The sequence below is a fragment of the Lycium ferocissimum genome, chromosome 8, assembly GCF_029784015.1.
Source record: "Lycium ferocissimum isolate CSIRO_LF1 chromosome 8, AGI_CSIRO_Lferr_CH_V1, whole genome shotgun sequence".
NCBI classification, from domain to species: Eukaryota; Viridiplantae; Streptophyta; class Magnoliopsida; order Solanales; family Solanaceae; genus Lycium; species Lycium ferocissimum.
Genome location: NC_081349.1, coordinates 34753771 through 34766579, shown reverse-complemented (window position 1 = coordinate 34766579; position 12809 = coordinate 34753771). Strand labels below are relative to the sequence as shown.

The following is a 12809-nucleotide window of genomic DNA, read 5'->3' as shown; positions in this document are numbered from 1 at the left end:
ATTGGTAATCCGTTACTAGTCATGTAATCATGATGGTAATTAATATATCCTAGGACTAGGATATTAGAAAGCATAATATTCCCTAGAAAACATTACAATATCCATATAACTCCCTAATTAGATGCCAAATGGAATAGAATTTAATTGTTTTTCACTGTTTTTTTTATATAAAGTACATAAAATGGAGATTGGAAAGATCAGTATTTACTTTTAGGAAGAAACTTTTTAGTTAGTTAATCAGATTCATGATTCCTCTAATGATGAATTAATTTATATTTAGTTTGGAGTGAAGGAATATTAACTAACATATATGAAGTTAAGGAGGAATCAAATTCACAGCAACATACGACGTATCTTGTGCTCTTCTTTTTATTTATTTATTGAGAAAATATAACGTTAGGTCTGTAAAATCCTGATTCTAATATTACTAATTGTCACCACTCCCACATGATTAGTCTTAATAATTCTAACACGTAAATAATGGAGTTAGGCTTCACAATCATCAAGAAGTGTGACAAGAATAAAGGACTTAATTATAAGTTTAGCTGCTAGCTAGTCAAATATTACTGCATTTTGGGTCAAATTAGATCAAACCAAGATTCATGCTGACTATTTAATTTTTCACCGAAAGGATACATGTAGTACTGAATTCCAGTTCCCAAAAGAGAGTAAATTCTATTGTAACTTCATTCCGAATTGTATAGATAAAAACAATATGAATGTATACTTTTTTTTATGTAAAAGATACTCCATTTGTCCCTGTTTATGTAGCACGCTTCTTTTTGGTCTGTTTTTAAAAAAAATGTCGCACGTTTATATTTAGAGCAATTTAACTTTAAAATTCTCAATTTTCAATTAATGTGATGATTTATTGTTGTACAAATGCTTTAAAACTTGTTTCAGATCGCAAGTTTAAAGTTTCTAGTCTTTCTTAAACTATCTGTCTAGACAAATGATACCATATAAATTGGGATGGAGGATCATTCAGATTCATAAAATTCATGAGAGATGACTGTGAAGTTGGTAGGACAACAACCACTAGGGTGGTATGATAAGTATTTTCCATCTTTAATCATAGATCTCTGGTTCGAATTCGGGAGTGGAGTTGCAAACCCTACCCCCATTAAAGAGGGACTCAGCCTAAATTCGAATCCGACATTAAAAGTACAAATACTAAACACCGAATGAGAAAAAAAAAACTGGCAGAACAGGAACCATTTGAGTTTTGAGATAATCTATTAAAATTTCCTTCTTCTTTTTTTCACGACTAAATTGATGCCTATAAGTTGGAGTACCCTATCCATTAGACCTCTCAATAAACACAACCAACAATTCTCTCATTTCTACTAGTACTAGTAAGAAAAATACCAACTCTTTACACAACAAATCAAAAGTTTTTAGCAACTCTCAAATGGCACCAAACAAGAAAGACATATCCAAGATAGGTCAAGAAGCCTTTGCTCTTCTTGATGAACAACTTCATGCAAGAAAAGGAAGGCCTTGTATTCCTCCTCCTCCTCCTTTTTCTTATGCTGTTAAAATGACCAATAAAAATTACCTTCATTATAACCAATACCAATTTCATAAGTCTAACATTGTTGATTCAAAACGACGGATCATCAAGAGAGAGTTATCATGATTGTAAGTTATGAAGCGAGGTGCATGGAGGGATTCTTGTTTGTGATTATTCCAAGAGAAAACCAAAACCTATGCCTTATTATTACTGAGCAATGCGAATTCAGGATCTAGACTCAGTGTGTTCAGAATTATGTAGGTTGATCTTATTGTACCGATACATACACGAAATGCGTTATATAGCTCAGCGAATCTGTAACACACTCTAGATCCAGCTATGTGTTTCTTTTCTTAGTTTGTCAAGACACCTTTTACACTAGCATGGTTGATGAACCTACTTGTACGTGTATGATGGTCTAATTAGTATATGAATGATGTTATATATTTCACTTTTAAATACTATCCTCCAGCAATTTTTCCTCCTCCTCTTTTCACTTTTTGCTTTCTCATTTAATTTCTTTGGTATTAACTCCACGTCTCAAAAGGATCAATATACTCTAATAGAAAATAATTCAATGCCTGATTTCTTTAATTCAACACTGAAATTCCAGTTTACATGTTCAAGTTATAAACTATATATTGATCTATAATTTTTTGCAACACATAACTTATTTTTTGTTTTAGTTTAATTTTAAATAAAATATACAAACGGGTCGATTGGTGAGAGAAAAAAGGGCCATTTATTTTTATATGGTGTGGGTTATGGGTCTTGGATCACAGGTTTAAATGGGTAATCAAGGTGATTTGAAAGCTTTCTTAACAGCGGGGTAAGATTTTTCACATTGAATAACGGGAGATAGATATGAACGGTATATTAAAGTAGAAGGGTAAATCTGACTCTTTTTCCTAACTTTTTTCTATAGTCTCTGATATATTACTTTCCATGGCATGATTTTATTTTCAGCGAGTTTAGATTATTATGAGTGATCTTATTATATGTATATATTTTAATTTTTTTCGTTTGCATATGTAATGGGTTTAACTAGCTCCACAAAACCGGTTTTAGAGCCATTTGTTGATCAGTGCCTGAGTTTTCTTTTTAAGTATGTGAATATATGTACACATTTTCATATATATGATGATCGATCTAGTGCTCTAGCTCACTAGACAATAGCTGAGCATATGAGTGATTTTAGTAAATTTCACTATTAAATGCTAAATCCTGCTTCTTCTTTTTTTTACTTTTACTCAATAATTTAATCTGCTTCTAGCAATTTTTCCTTTTTTTCATTTTATCTTTCCTTCATTTTCAACCATTGCCTTCTCATTTATCTTCGGTGTATTGGAGTTGTCAATTGTATCTTATTGATTCCAGAGAGAGATAATAGTGATTTCGTAGGCTCAGCTAAAATTGGATTGGTTCTCTTATTCGGTCTATAAACAATTGGTATCAGATCGAACAGGTCAATCAACGAACGATTGAGGCCGCAACTCGAAGTGGTGGCCCGGTAGAATGTTAAGAGTCGTGACCTGGACCCAGGAGGGTGCTAGCTGTGACCAACTAGCTAGTTCAAAGGAGTGTCAGGACTGTTGGCCATCAACGAAGTGTATCGGTCATGACGAACGAGGTCGTTGGTTGGGGTGTACATGAACCGGGTTGATTCGGGTTTTTTAAATATAATGTCAAACCAAATCAATTGTATCGGGTTTTTAAATCTACAAACCAAACCAAACCAATAAAAGTCGGGTTTTCCAACTTTGGGTTTATAGGATTTTTTTCGGTAAAGACTTCATACAACATATAACTTGTGCTTCAAATATTTCTTTAATACTAGTATGATACAACTATCTAATTTAGGTGTTTCTTAAGAAAATAACACAAAATGTGAAATGAGTGATGACATCGTACTAAAATACTCAACCAAAAAGATAATGAAATCGCTAAGCTATAATGAAAATGATCAAATCTAAAGGTACAAAGTCATGCTAAAATAAGTATAGTTAATAAGTATTAATTACATGACTAAATATTATTAAAGAAAAACTAAACTAAATTATGTATTTTCACGGTCTAAAACAACGCAAAACTAAGAATAGATATTCAATATTATTGTTACTCTTAGTATTAGAATTGAATTTCTTTTGTTAGCATTAGTATTAATTTGGGCTTTATTTGAGTCACTAATATCTATGAGCTGTAAAACTTATTCAACCATTCAAAATTTTAAGTCCAAGCTTGAAATGATATGTGGAAAGACAAAAACTATGAAAACATTTTAGAAATATTTTTAAATTACATTACAAATAAATGTTTTTATGTATAAAATATTTCTAAAAATTGTATATATGAAACATCGGGTTAGTTTGGTTCGGTTTGACTTTTTTTAGTTAAAACCAAACCAAACCAATTATCGTCGGTTTTTTTTTTTTTTTTTTTTAAATACCAAACCAAGTTAAACCTAACCACTAGTTGGACTTTTTTCTCAGTTTGACTTAGATTATCAATTTGTTGCGATTTGTCGGTTTTCTTTGTACACTCCTATCGTTAGCCTTCGAGCGGGCCATTATTGTTGTGTGTCAATTATTTTTCATTGACCAAAAGAGAAATAGTAGTGAAATGGGTTCTCTCACTTAATAAACTAGGCTATGCGGATCCTTAGACATATATGAAATGGAATAAAGATGGGCCAAGCTACTTATGAATGTAACCACAATTAACATCACTACGGTCGGGCTATCGAACACGGGGTCAAAAGTGAATTACGAGTCGGTTTTTTAGGTTGGACTCTTTTGTCCAGTCTATAACTTCTACAGTACATGATAATTTGACACATTATAAAGAAATTAACTATTGTCTCTTGAGGAAAAAAAATGATAGAGAAGGAAGAGAAGTGTACGCTACAAAAGTTTACTAAGTAATAATATATTGTTGCATGCATGGAATGTTGCTTCCTTAGTTTATTACTCCTATGTGTTTTACAATTTAAAAGACATTGCATTTAGAGTGTTGCAGAAATATGATGTATATTGGAGCATATATTAGTGTATATCTAGTATAGCGTATATCAGTGTATATAGCATGTATATCGCGCAGTGTATTGAAGTGAGAGTAGTTAGTCGAGTTAGTTAGTTTGTTAGATGATCACATGTGGTTGATGGGCCAGCTGGATACAACTGGCATGTTTGTTACAACTATAAATACTCCACTCTCTTGTAATGATTAATTCAATTCAATGAATATTCTCCTCTCTTCTCCTCTAACTGTTTTTTCCCTCCAAAATGTCAATTCACCATGGATGAGCTTGAAGCTTAATTCATGATTCTAATTCACTAATTTCATATGGTATTAGAAACTCAGAAGGGTTATAGACTCTATGATCTGGTGTCAAAAGTATTGTTCATTAGTAGGGATATGACCTTTAGAGAGTCAGTTTTTCCTTTCAAGCATGATGTTGACAATTTACATGCAGAGGACATGTTTTTGCATTAAGTTCTTGATAGTTCAGAGGAGCCTGATATCACATCTAGTCCACAAATGGATATGTAATATGAAAATCATGGTGATGAGTCAACTCTCATCATTCAATCCACTGATGTCTCATCCACAGATAATGATACTACACCAGGACAACATGATGCAGATACTAAGGTCACTAATGAAGAATCACCAGATATTGTTGTTGTAGTTGCAGATGAGATTGAGACAACATATGACATTCCTACAGATGAAGTTGTGCTTCAAGATGCTAGCATGCAGATGTCGTCTTTGCTTTAACATCATGATGTAGTAGATGAGCCTATATGACTGTTATGCCAGATGAAAAACAACACCAGGCCAGGCCTACCAGAAATGTCAAACCCTCCTATTTGGCATAATGACTATGTCATGACACAAAATCCTGGAGGACAGTGTTCATAACCTATATCCAACCATATCATGTACTCATATTTTACTTCTGCCTATCAGGATTATCTAAGGTGTTTTTCAGTAAGAGCTTTAAAGATGTACTATGAGAACGATACCAAATGGATGTCGGAATTTACCACTTCATCAGGGACGTCCATCGGTAACCTTGTATGGACTTGAACAAGCATCGACATTACCGAGGGACGCCATCAGTACTAGGCTTGTGGGTAATTTGACCCTTGGTAAATAATACCGAGGGACACTCTCGGCAAATACCGATGGAGACCCTCACACATCCCTCGGTACTTCCCTTCCCTCACATTCATGCAAAATTAAATATATTGAGGGACGACCCTCGGTACTTATGAAATATATATAATATTGATATATTATTTGCGAGGGACATACATCGGTATATTAATGTTAATTAAATTAAAATTTTAAATACACCGAGGGACAACCCTCGATAAATAAAATATTTAACAATTATATTTTTCATTTTTGAGGAATGTCCATCGGTAAGCTAAATGAAAAGTACTTTGATATTTGAAAATAATGAGGGACGTCCCTCGGCAACCCGAAAATCGATATTTGCAATTACACTTGTTACCGAGGGACTCTATCGGTAAGTCCCTCATTATTTCTAGTATTATTTTGGCAAGCAATGCCTATTTTTTCTACAAAGACTGCTATATTCTTATTCAATAGAAACTGAAACACAACCAATAATAGCCATCAAAACAATAATAAAAATACTCCAAAATAATTCATACATTAAAATTAAGCCAACAAACATCGTACGAATCTAACCAACTTCGACGTTATGCAAAAATATATCACAAGCATCCCACTAAACTTCAAACAAGCCAAAGTAACATAAGTTGGAACAAAAATAATAATTTTTTTTTTTTTTTTGGTGAACTAAGTTGTTATATTCATATTCAAAAGCATCAAGCGGATGCAAACTTTACAAAGAAAAGGCTAAAAACTCCGGACACTACAAAAGAAAACTAGTAAGAGCCGGGAGTTTAAAACCATGAGCAAAAGACTCAAGGCTACTAAGCCACCGAGTGGGAGCCAATGAAATCTAAAAGGGGATAATATCATTCACAGGGGATAGATTGCTCCAACTAAAAAGGTTAACTAAACACTTTGATTTTAGAGAACAATTAGGAGTTGAAGTCCCATCAAAGATCTGTTGTTCCTTCTCTGTCCATAAACACCAAAAAACACATGCAGGTATCATTTACCAGATCTTGTTGATGGTTTTGTTCACTTTCCATAAGCTCCAACTTTCAACTGCTCCTTTTAAGCTATATGGGATTGTCCAACTGATTCCAAAAATTGTTGTAAACATGTGCTAGAGATCTGCTGCAACAGGGCAATGCAAAAAATATGTCAACTGACTCTTGACTCTTTTTGGCACACATAGCATCTGTTCACCAAATGGACAAACAAAAATAAGAACTGACCTCTAATACTCCATTTCAGTCTCTCCATACTCTCTATTCTCCTGATCCTCATCATCTCCATGCTCCTATCCTCCTCATCCTCTCCATCATCATGATCAGGGCTCGGGGGTGGAGAACGGGGCAACTTGATGAGGTTACACACTTGGGCCTTGAGTTCTTTGACGTCTGACTCAAGCACTATCCTACGTCGCTCCTCCTTCAATCTTTTATTCTGTTCCTGCTCATATTTCCTAGCAAGTTCCCAAGCTCGTCTCGCATCTCCTCGAGCTGCTCATTTGACACAGTGGCAGAACTCCCTATACCTTGCAATCCACACTGGATGCGGTGAAAGTTCTTCTCGGAGCAAAGGCCATATGCTCTTCCCTTATTTACACCACCAACCACGTCTAACCAACAGGAGAGAGCTTGTTCCTCTGATGGCGTGATTGGATTGCCTTGATCATCAGTCGGCTGATTCCTAATGAGATCCTCCATTGCTTGATTATACCGATTCTACATTAAAAGTAAAATTTAGTATATAAACAAACGATATAAAATAAATTACGAAAAGTGAAAAAAAAAAAAAATTAGCGAGAGAAGGTTGAAGGTTTTTTTTTGGTTTGGAATAAATACCACAAGTCATGATAGGCACAAGGTGTGCATAAATGCGGCATTTGTTCTTCTTTGGTGTGCACCAGGGAGGGGAACACACACGGAAAAAAAAATAAGAGAAGGTTGAATGTGTTTCTTTGGTTTGGAATAAATATGATCATGAAGTTTGGTTAGATTGCACGTTGTATCAACATCAACATTGTTTATAACCAGGGGGGAATTCCAGTCTTTCAAAATTGAGTTGGCTCGATAATGCCAACTCATGATGATGTTTCACAGTTTGGACATGACCTGGTGTACTTTGAAAAATCCTGGGGCAATTCGGATGTCGATCAAGTACACTAGGAGCCGCTATTTATCTTTGGAGTACTTTGAAAAATCTGGGGCAATCTCACGGCTCGGACACAGGTGTGTTTAGTGATAGTACACCATCATGCTCAACTCTTTAAATCACTGATCCAAGCATGGGAAATGAGATGGTTCAAATATACACATGAAGGAACATGAAGCAGCACTATGGATAATTCTATGCAACAGTAGTGAAAAAGAGCAGGCACAATGTGATGGATGCAGTTGGGAGAGCACAAGGTATTGGGAGAAAGGAACAGAGGCAGCAAGAGAAGAAGGTATAACTAAAACACAACTAAAACACAACTAAAAGTCTGCCCCCTCCGGCAGACTTTTACTTAAACACAACTAAAAGTCTGCCCCCTCCGGCAGACTTTTACTTAACACAACTAAAAACCAAACTCGCCCCCTAAAACGGACTTTTAGTTGAACATAACTAAAAGTCTGCCGGAGGGGGCAGACTTTCCCTTGAAGCATATATATATTTTTTTTTAACTTTTTAAGGGAAACTTTTAGTAATGCCTTAGCTAAAAGTGTGTCCCATAAAACATAACTAAAAGTATGCCCCATAAGGCGTAAGTTTTCCTTAAGGTATAACTAAAAGTTTGCCTTATAAGGCAAAATTTAATAGGCAAACTTTTATGCCGGACCCGGCATAACTTTGTGAAGGAATTATCAAAGTTATGCCGGACCCGTATATATATATATATATATTTATGCCAAGTCTGCCCATAAGGCATAAGTATGCCGGGTCCGGCATAACTTTGGTAATTCCTTCACAAGTGTATGCCGTTGGGGGCATAGCGAAATTTAAACTCTGCCTTGCGAATTTTTTTTTAAATTTTTGACTGCGTGTGGGTTCGAACCTGGAACCTATGGGTTTTAGCCGAAGGGCAAAATTTAAAGATTTCAAATATGAGGGGCAAAATTTAAAGACCACCCCAAACGAAGGGCAATTCTGCGAATTGCCGTTTAATTCAAAAGCATGGCCCAAGAGTATAAAAACATAATATAAATTGTAATGTTTTCATAAAAAAATTAAAATACATACACATATATATACAAATTTAATTTTTAACATAATATATAAAGTCGGTTTGGTTCGGTTTTTTTCGGTTTTTTAAGACTTGAAACCAAAACCAAACCAAATATAGTCGGTTTTTAAATTTAAAAACCAAACCAAATCAAACCAAATAAATGTCGGTTTTTTTTTTCCGGTTCGGTTTGGTTATCGGTTTGGTTCGGTTTTTCGTTTTCGTGTTCCCCTAGTGTCAAGAGATGTCTTTGCGGGGCGGCAAGGCAATATATCTTTGCCGGTTATATGCGGATGTGGTGTCACGGATGCCGCATCACAAAAACCAACAAAGGCAAAGGGCTATTTGCAGCAAGGTGTGCAATACTGCTGGGAGCTGCTATTTACAGCAGTTATAGAAAAAGCAGTGGAATATACTACTTTTTGGAAGTATTTTACAGGAAGAGTTACCACAACACATCTACAGGTTGTAGTTTGTCTATGAACAACACGTATTTCAGATTGATATACACAGATATACCAGTCACAAAAATTTATCCAAGATAATATCACCAAGAGATTATTTATATGAACTTAAGAAGGATTAACATGAAGAGAAAACCAAATAGAAGTTGAGTCTTACCAGTAACCATAAAAACAATATTACTAGTCAAATATATTCCAAATAAGTTTAGAGCTTACATAGGTATCCTCTGCCCGTGGCTCAACCCAAACTTCTTTTCCATCTTCGATTTTCATATGGGTCTTCTTCCATAGCTCATGTCGAGTGGGTGGTCTACCAAGAGAAACTTTACGCAAATGAAATAAACCAAGTTAACGTTGTTTATGTCATTATTTGTATTTGCTGCCATCTAAATGCTTAAACAATTACCAATTTCCTCCGAGCAGTCCCCATGGACACTGAACCACAAGTGTGCAATGAGCCACCCTTCTTAGACTTTCGAGCTGCCTTTGTCTGGGCGCTCTTCTTTTGAAACTCCGGCGTAGCCCAGTATTTATTAAGATCCTCCCGATGTCCGTCCCAAGCCGACCGGGCTTTTGACCCTTATTTCGAGCTTCGGAAAAAATATTTGACAATCGAGAACTCGCCTTCTTTGTAAAATTGCTTCTAATAACATTATCCTCGACAGGGTTCCATGTACACTTTTACGGAAAAAAAATGTAAAAGACATCAGAGGAATAGACGTCCCGAAGTGCCTACACCAAGAAGACATCTTCCAAGGAATTTGAAGTGCCAAAATCAATATCAGAATAACTTCTTGTCATTCTATATTTAAGGTATCTTGAAGAAGCTAACAACTATTCTTATTATGCCCTTCTTTGTCATCTGATCCATACAAGTCCCACTGGCCAGTGGTGTTGCCCAGTGGAGTACAAGTTCCAAAAAGAAAAGCACACTGATAATTTAAAGCCTCTATATCAAAAGGCCAATATTTATGATTTATTTGATAGGAAAATAAATTAACATGTAGTAATGGTCTACATAGCTAGTTAGCGAGACAAAAACAACCAACATATAAGAACTGTAGGCACTAACATATAAGATTTGTAGGCATATTTTTTCATTTAAGAGGACAGACATTAGACAATAGACATAAAAGTGAAAACAAATAGAAAGGAGGATTAATAAACTTCAAGAAAAGAAGATAACTAGGCCTAGAACAAGAAGTTAACCAGAAAATAGTAAAAAGAAGATAGCTAGAACAAAAAGATGGAAATAGTAATTAGTAAAAGAAGAAAGGTATTGAGACATGGAGAAAGAGATAACGAGAGAGTTCCCACTATAGTACTTTAAGATATTTTAGAATTAGAGGAGAAGACGCATTTAATCCATTTTGTGATCCAAAGTATACATACCATAAACTCATTAAGGATTGCTTGTTGCGTATGACATGGAACTTCACCCCACGTCGCGAAGGCACCGCTATAAACTTTATGGATTGCTCTGTTGAGATTGCATTTGCAGCTGGCCTAGAAGGATAAAACCTACAAGACAACAATTTTAAAACATTTAAAATTGTTAATTCAAGAATTAGAAAATAATAGAGGAATTAGAATGCAATAAAAGAATAAACATACCCTTCTCCATCAGCGATGATGTACACCCTCCGTAGATGATCTAACTTTCCAGGTGATGGAAAATGCCATCACATAAGACGGCGTCGAAGGTTGGCTAAGAGAAGGGCTCGGAATTGCTCGATCCAATATTTATCCTAAAACGTGGACCGGATTTTAGAGTGGCCTAGACGAACTCGGAGATGGACGTCGTTCCATGGCAGCGAGGTAAGGAATGCATGCCAAGTGGAGGTACATAAGAGGGAGGCATCGAGGAACATCCGGGGGAGGCATATTGTAGAAAAAAACGGTGGTTGAATCAATAGCCCCGTTCATTGAGCTATAAAATAAATAGAGGCATCGAGCTATATCCCCAAAAGGCATAGTACCATAAAAAGAATGTGAAAATGATGACGGCTATTCGTGAAGGAGGATGCAATGGTGGAATGGAAGAAAGAGATGGACTCAATGTAGACACGGTTGATTCCCCTTTACTCTTTGATGACGGGCCATGTGAAGGCGGATGCAATGGTGGAATTGTAGAATGAGATGGACTTGATGTAAACACGGTTGATTTCCCTCGACTTTTAGTAGTACTCTTCCCACCCTTACTCTTAGTGGTACTCTTCCCACGCGAACTATTAATCTGATGTCGCTCATTTTTATCACCTGATGCCATCTGCAAATTTCAAATTGAGATTGTTAGAACATAAATTAGCTAATTACTACATAATGAGATTGTTAAAGCTAAAATATTGAGGATTAAGTTTGTTTTTATTGGAGTGGACATTTCATCACCTTGAACAAAATTCCTAACGATTTCATTAAATAGCAACTATGGCAGATTGGCAACAATTGACACAATACTAAACCTAAGTGAGGAGCAAGCATGACTGATATAATGAGGTGACACAGTTTTAGTGATATACAGTTCCCCATAGTCTACAAATAAAATGCTTAATCACATAAAAGGCAGCAACCGGAAAAGGGATTAAAGGAATCGTTCAATCAACAACAAAACAAAAAACACAAAGATTTTAGGAATTAGAAAACAAATGCCTAAGGAAAGGATGAATGGAATCTCAAAGAACAAAACCGAGTTCATTATGAAAAAAAAAACCAATTCAATCATAGATTTCAAGAGAGAAGAAAGAGAAAGAAACACAAAGATTTTAGGAATTAGAAAACAAATGACCTAGAAGTATGAAGAGAGAAACGAGGATGAATTGACGAATGCTTCAAAGAACAAAATCAATCGACTTTCATTATGAAAAAAAAATGTTTGATTGATTCAATCCATAATCGGGAGAGAGAAAAAAATAAATAAAAGGGATTTCAGAATTATGTTATAATAGTCAAAGTATGCAATTTGTATGGAAAAAAGGATTTTTCCACATGACATGTGTAGTAGGGTCCATTTTTAAATATTTGGATCTAGGAAAAGATGATATGGTTCATAGACAAATGTGTGTTCGTTTAAACAAAGAGAGAGAGAGAGAGAGACTATCGAAAATTGGAAGTGGAAGTAGAAATGACCATGCGGCCGGGACGAAGTTATGATGCCGGCGGTAAGAATTGTTTTCACTTTCGCTACCAAATAGATCACACATTAAGAGATGAGAGAGAAAAGAACCAAACACCAAAGATTTCTCGACGAAAAAAGGATGAGGACATACGTTTTTCTAGCACACTATACTTTGGCCATCAATCAAGCTAAAACATTGTCAAACGCTTATATACTTAAGACTCCCCGAGAAAAGAGCATGTTTAGCAAAATCCGACATGCCCTTCCCCAAAAATTTTTAGCCCCCGAAATTGTCATAAAACATTGTTCAAAGTTGAACTTGATTGGTCTTAAAGAAGGCTAATCAAAGAAGTAAGCAATTTA

The 12809-nt window shown here is 35.4% G+C and overlaps 1 long non-coding RNA gene across 1 annotated transcript; it reads right to left on the bottom strand.

Moving 5' to 3' along the window:
- Window positions 1-6664: 6664 nt before the first annotated feature.
- LOC132068215 (uncharacterized) lies at window positions 6665-11738 on the bottom strand. Its single transcript, XR_009417355.1, has 5 exons — window positions 11631-11738; window positions 9738-10345; window positions 9548-9654; window positions 6895-7386; window positions 6665-6793 (listed from the first exon to the last, which is right to left on the bottom strand). It is a non-coding gene; the product is annotated as an uncharacterized LOC132068215 (long non-coding RNA).
- Between the last annotated feature and the right edge of the window lie 1071 nt (window positions 11739-12809).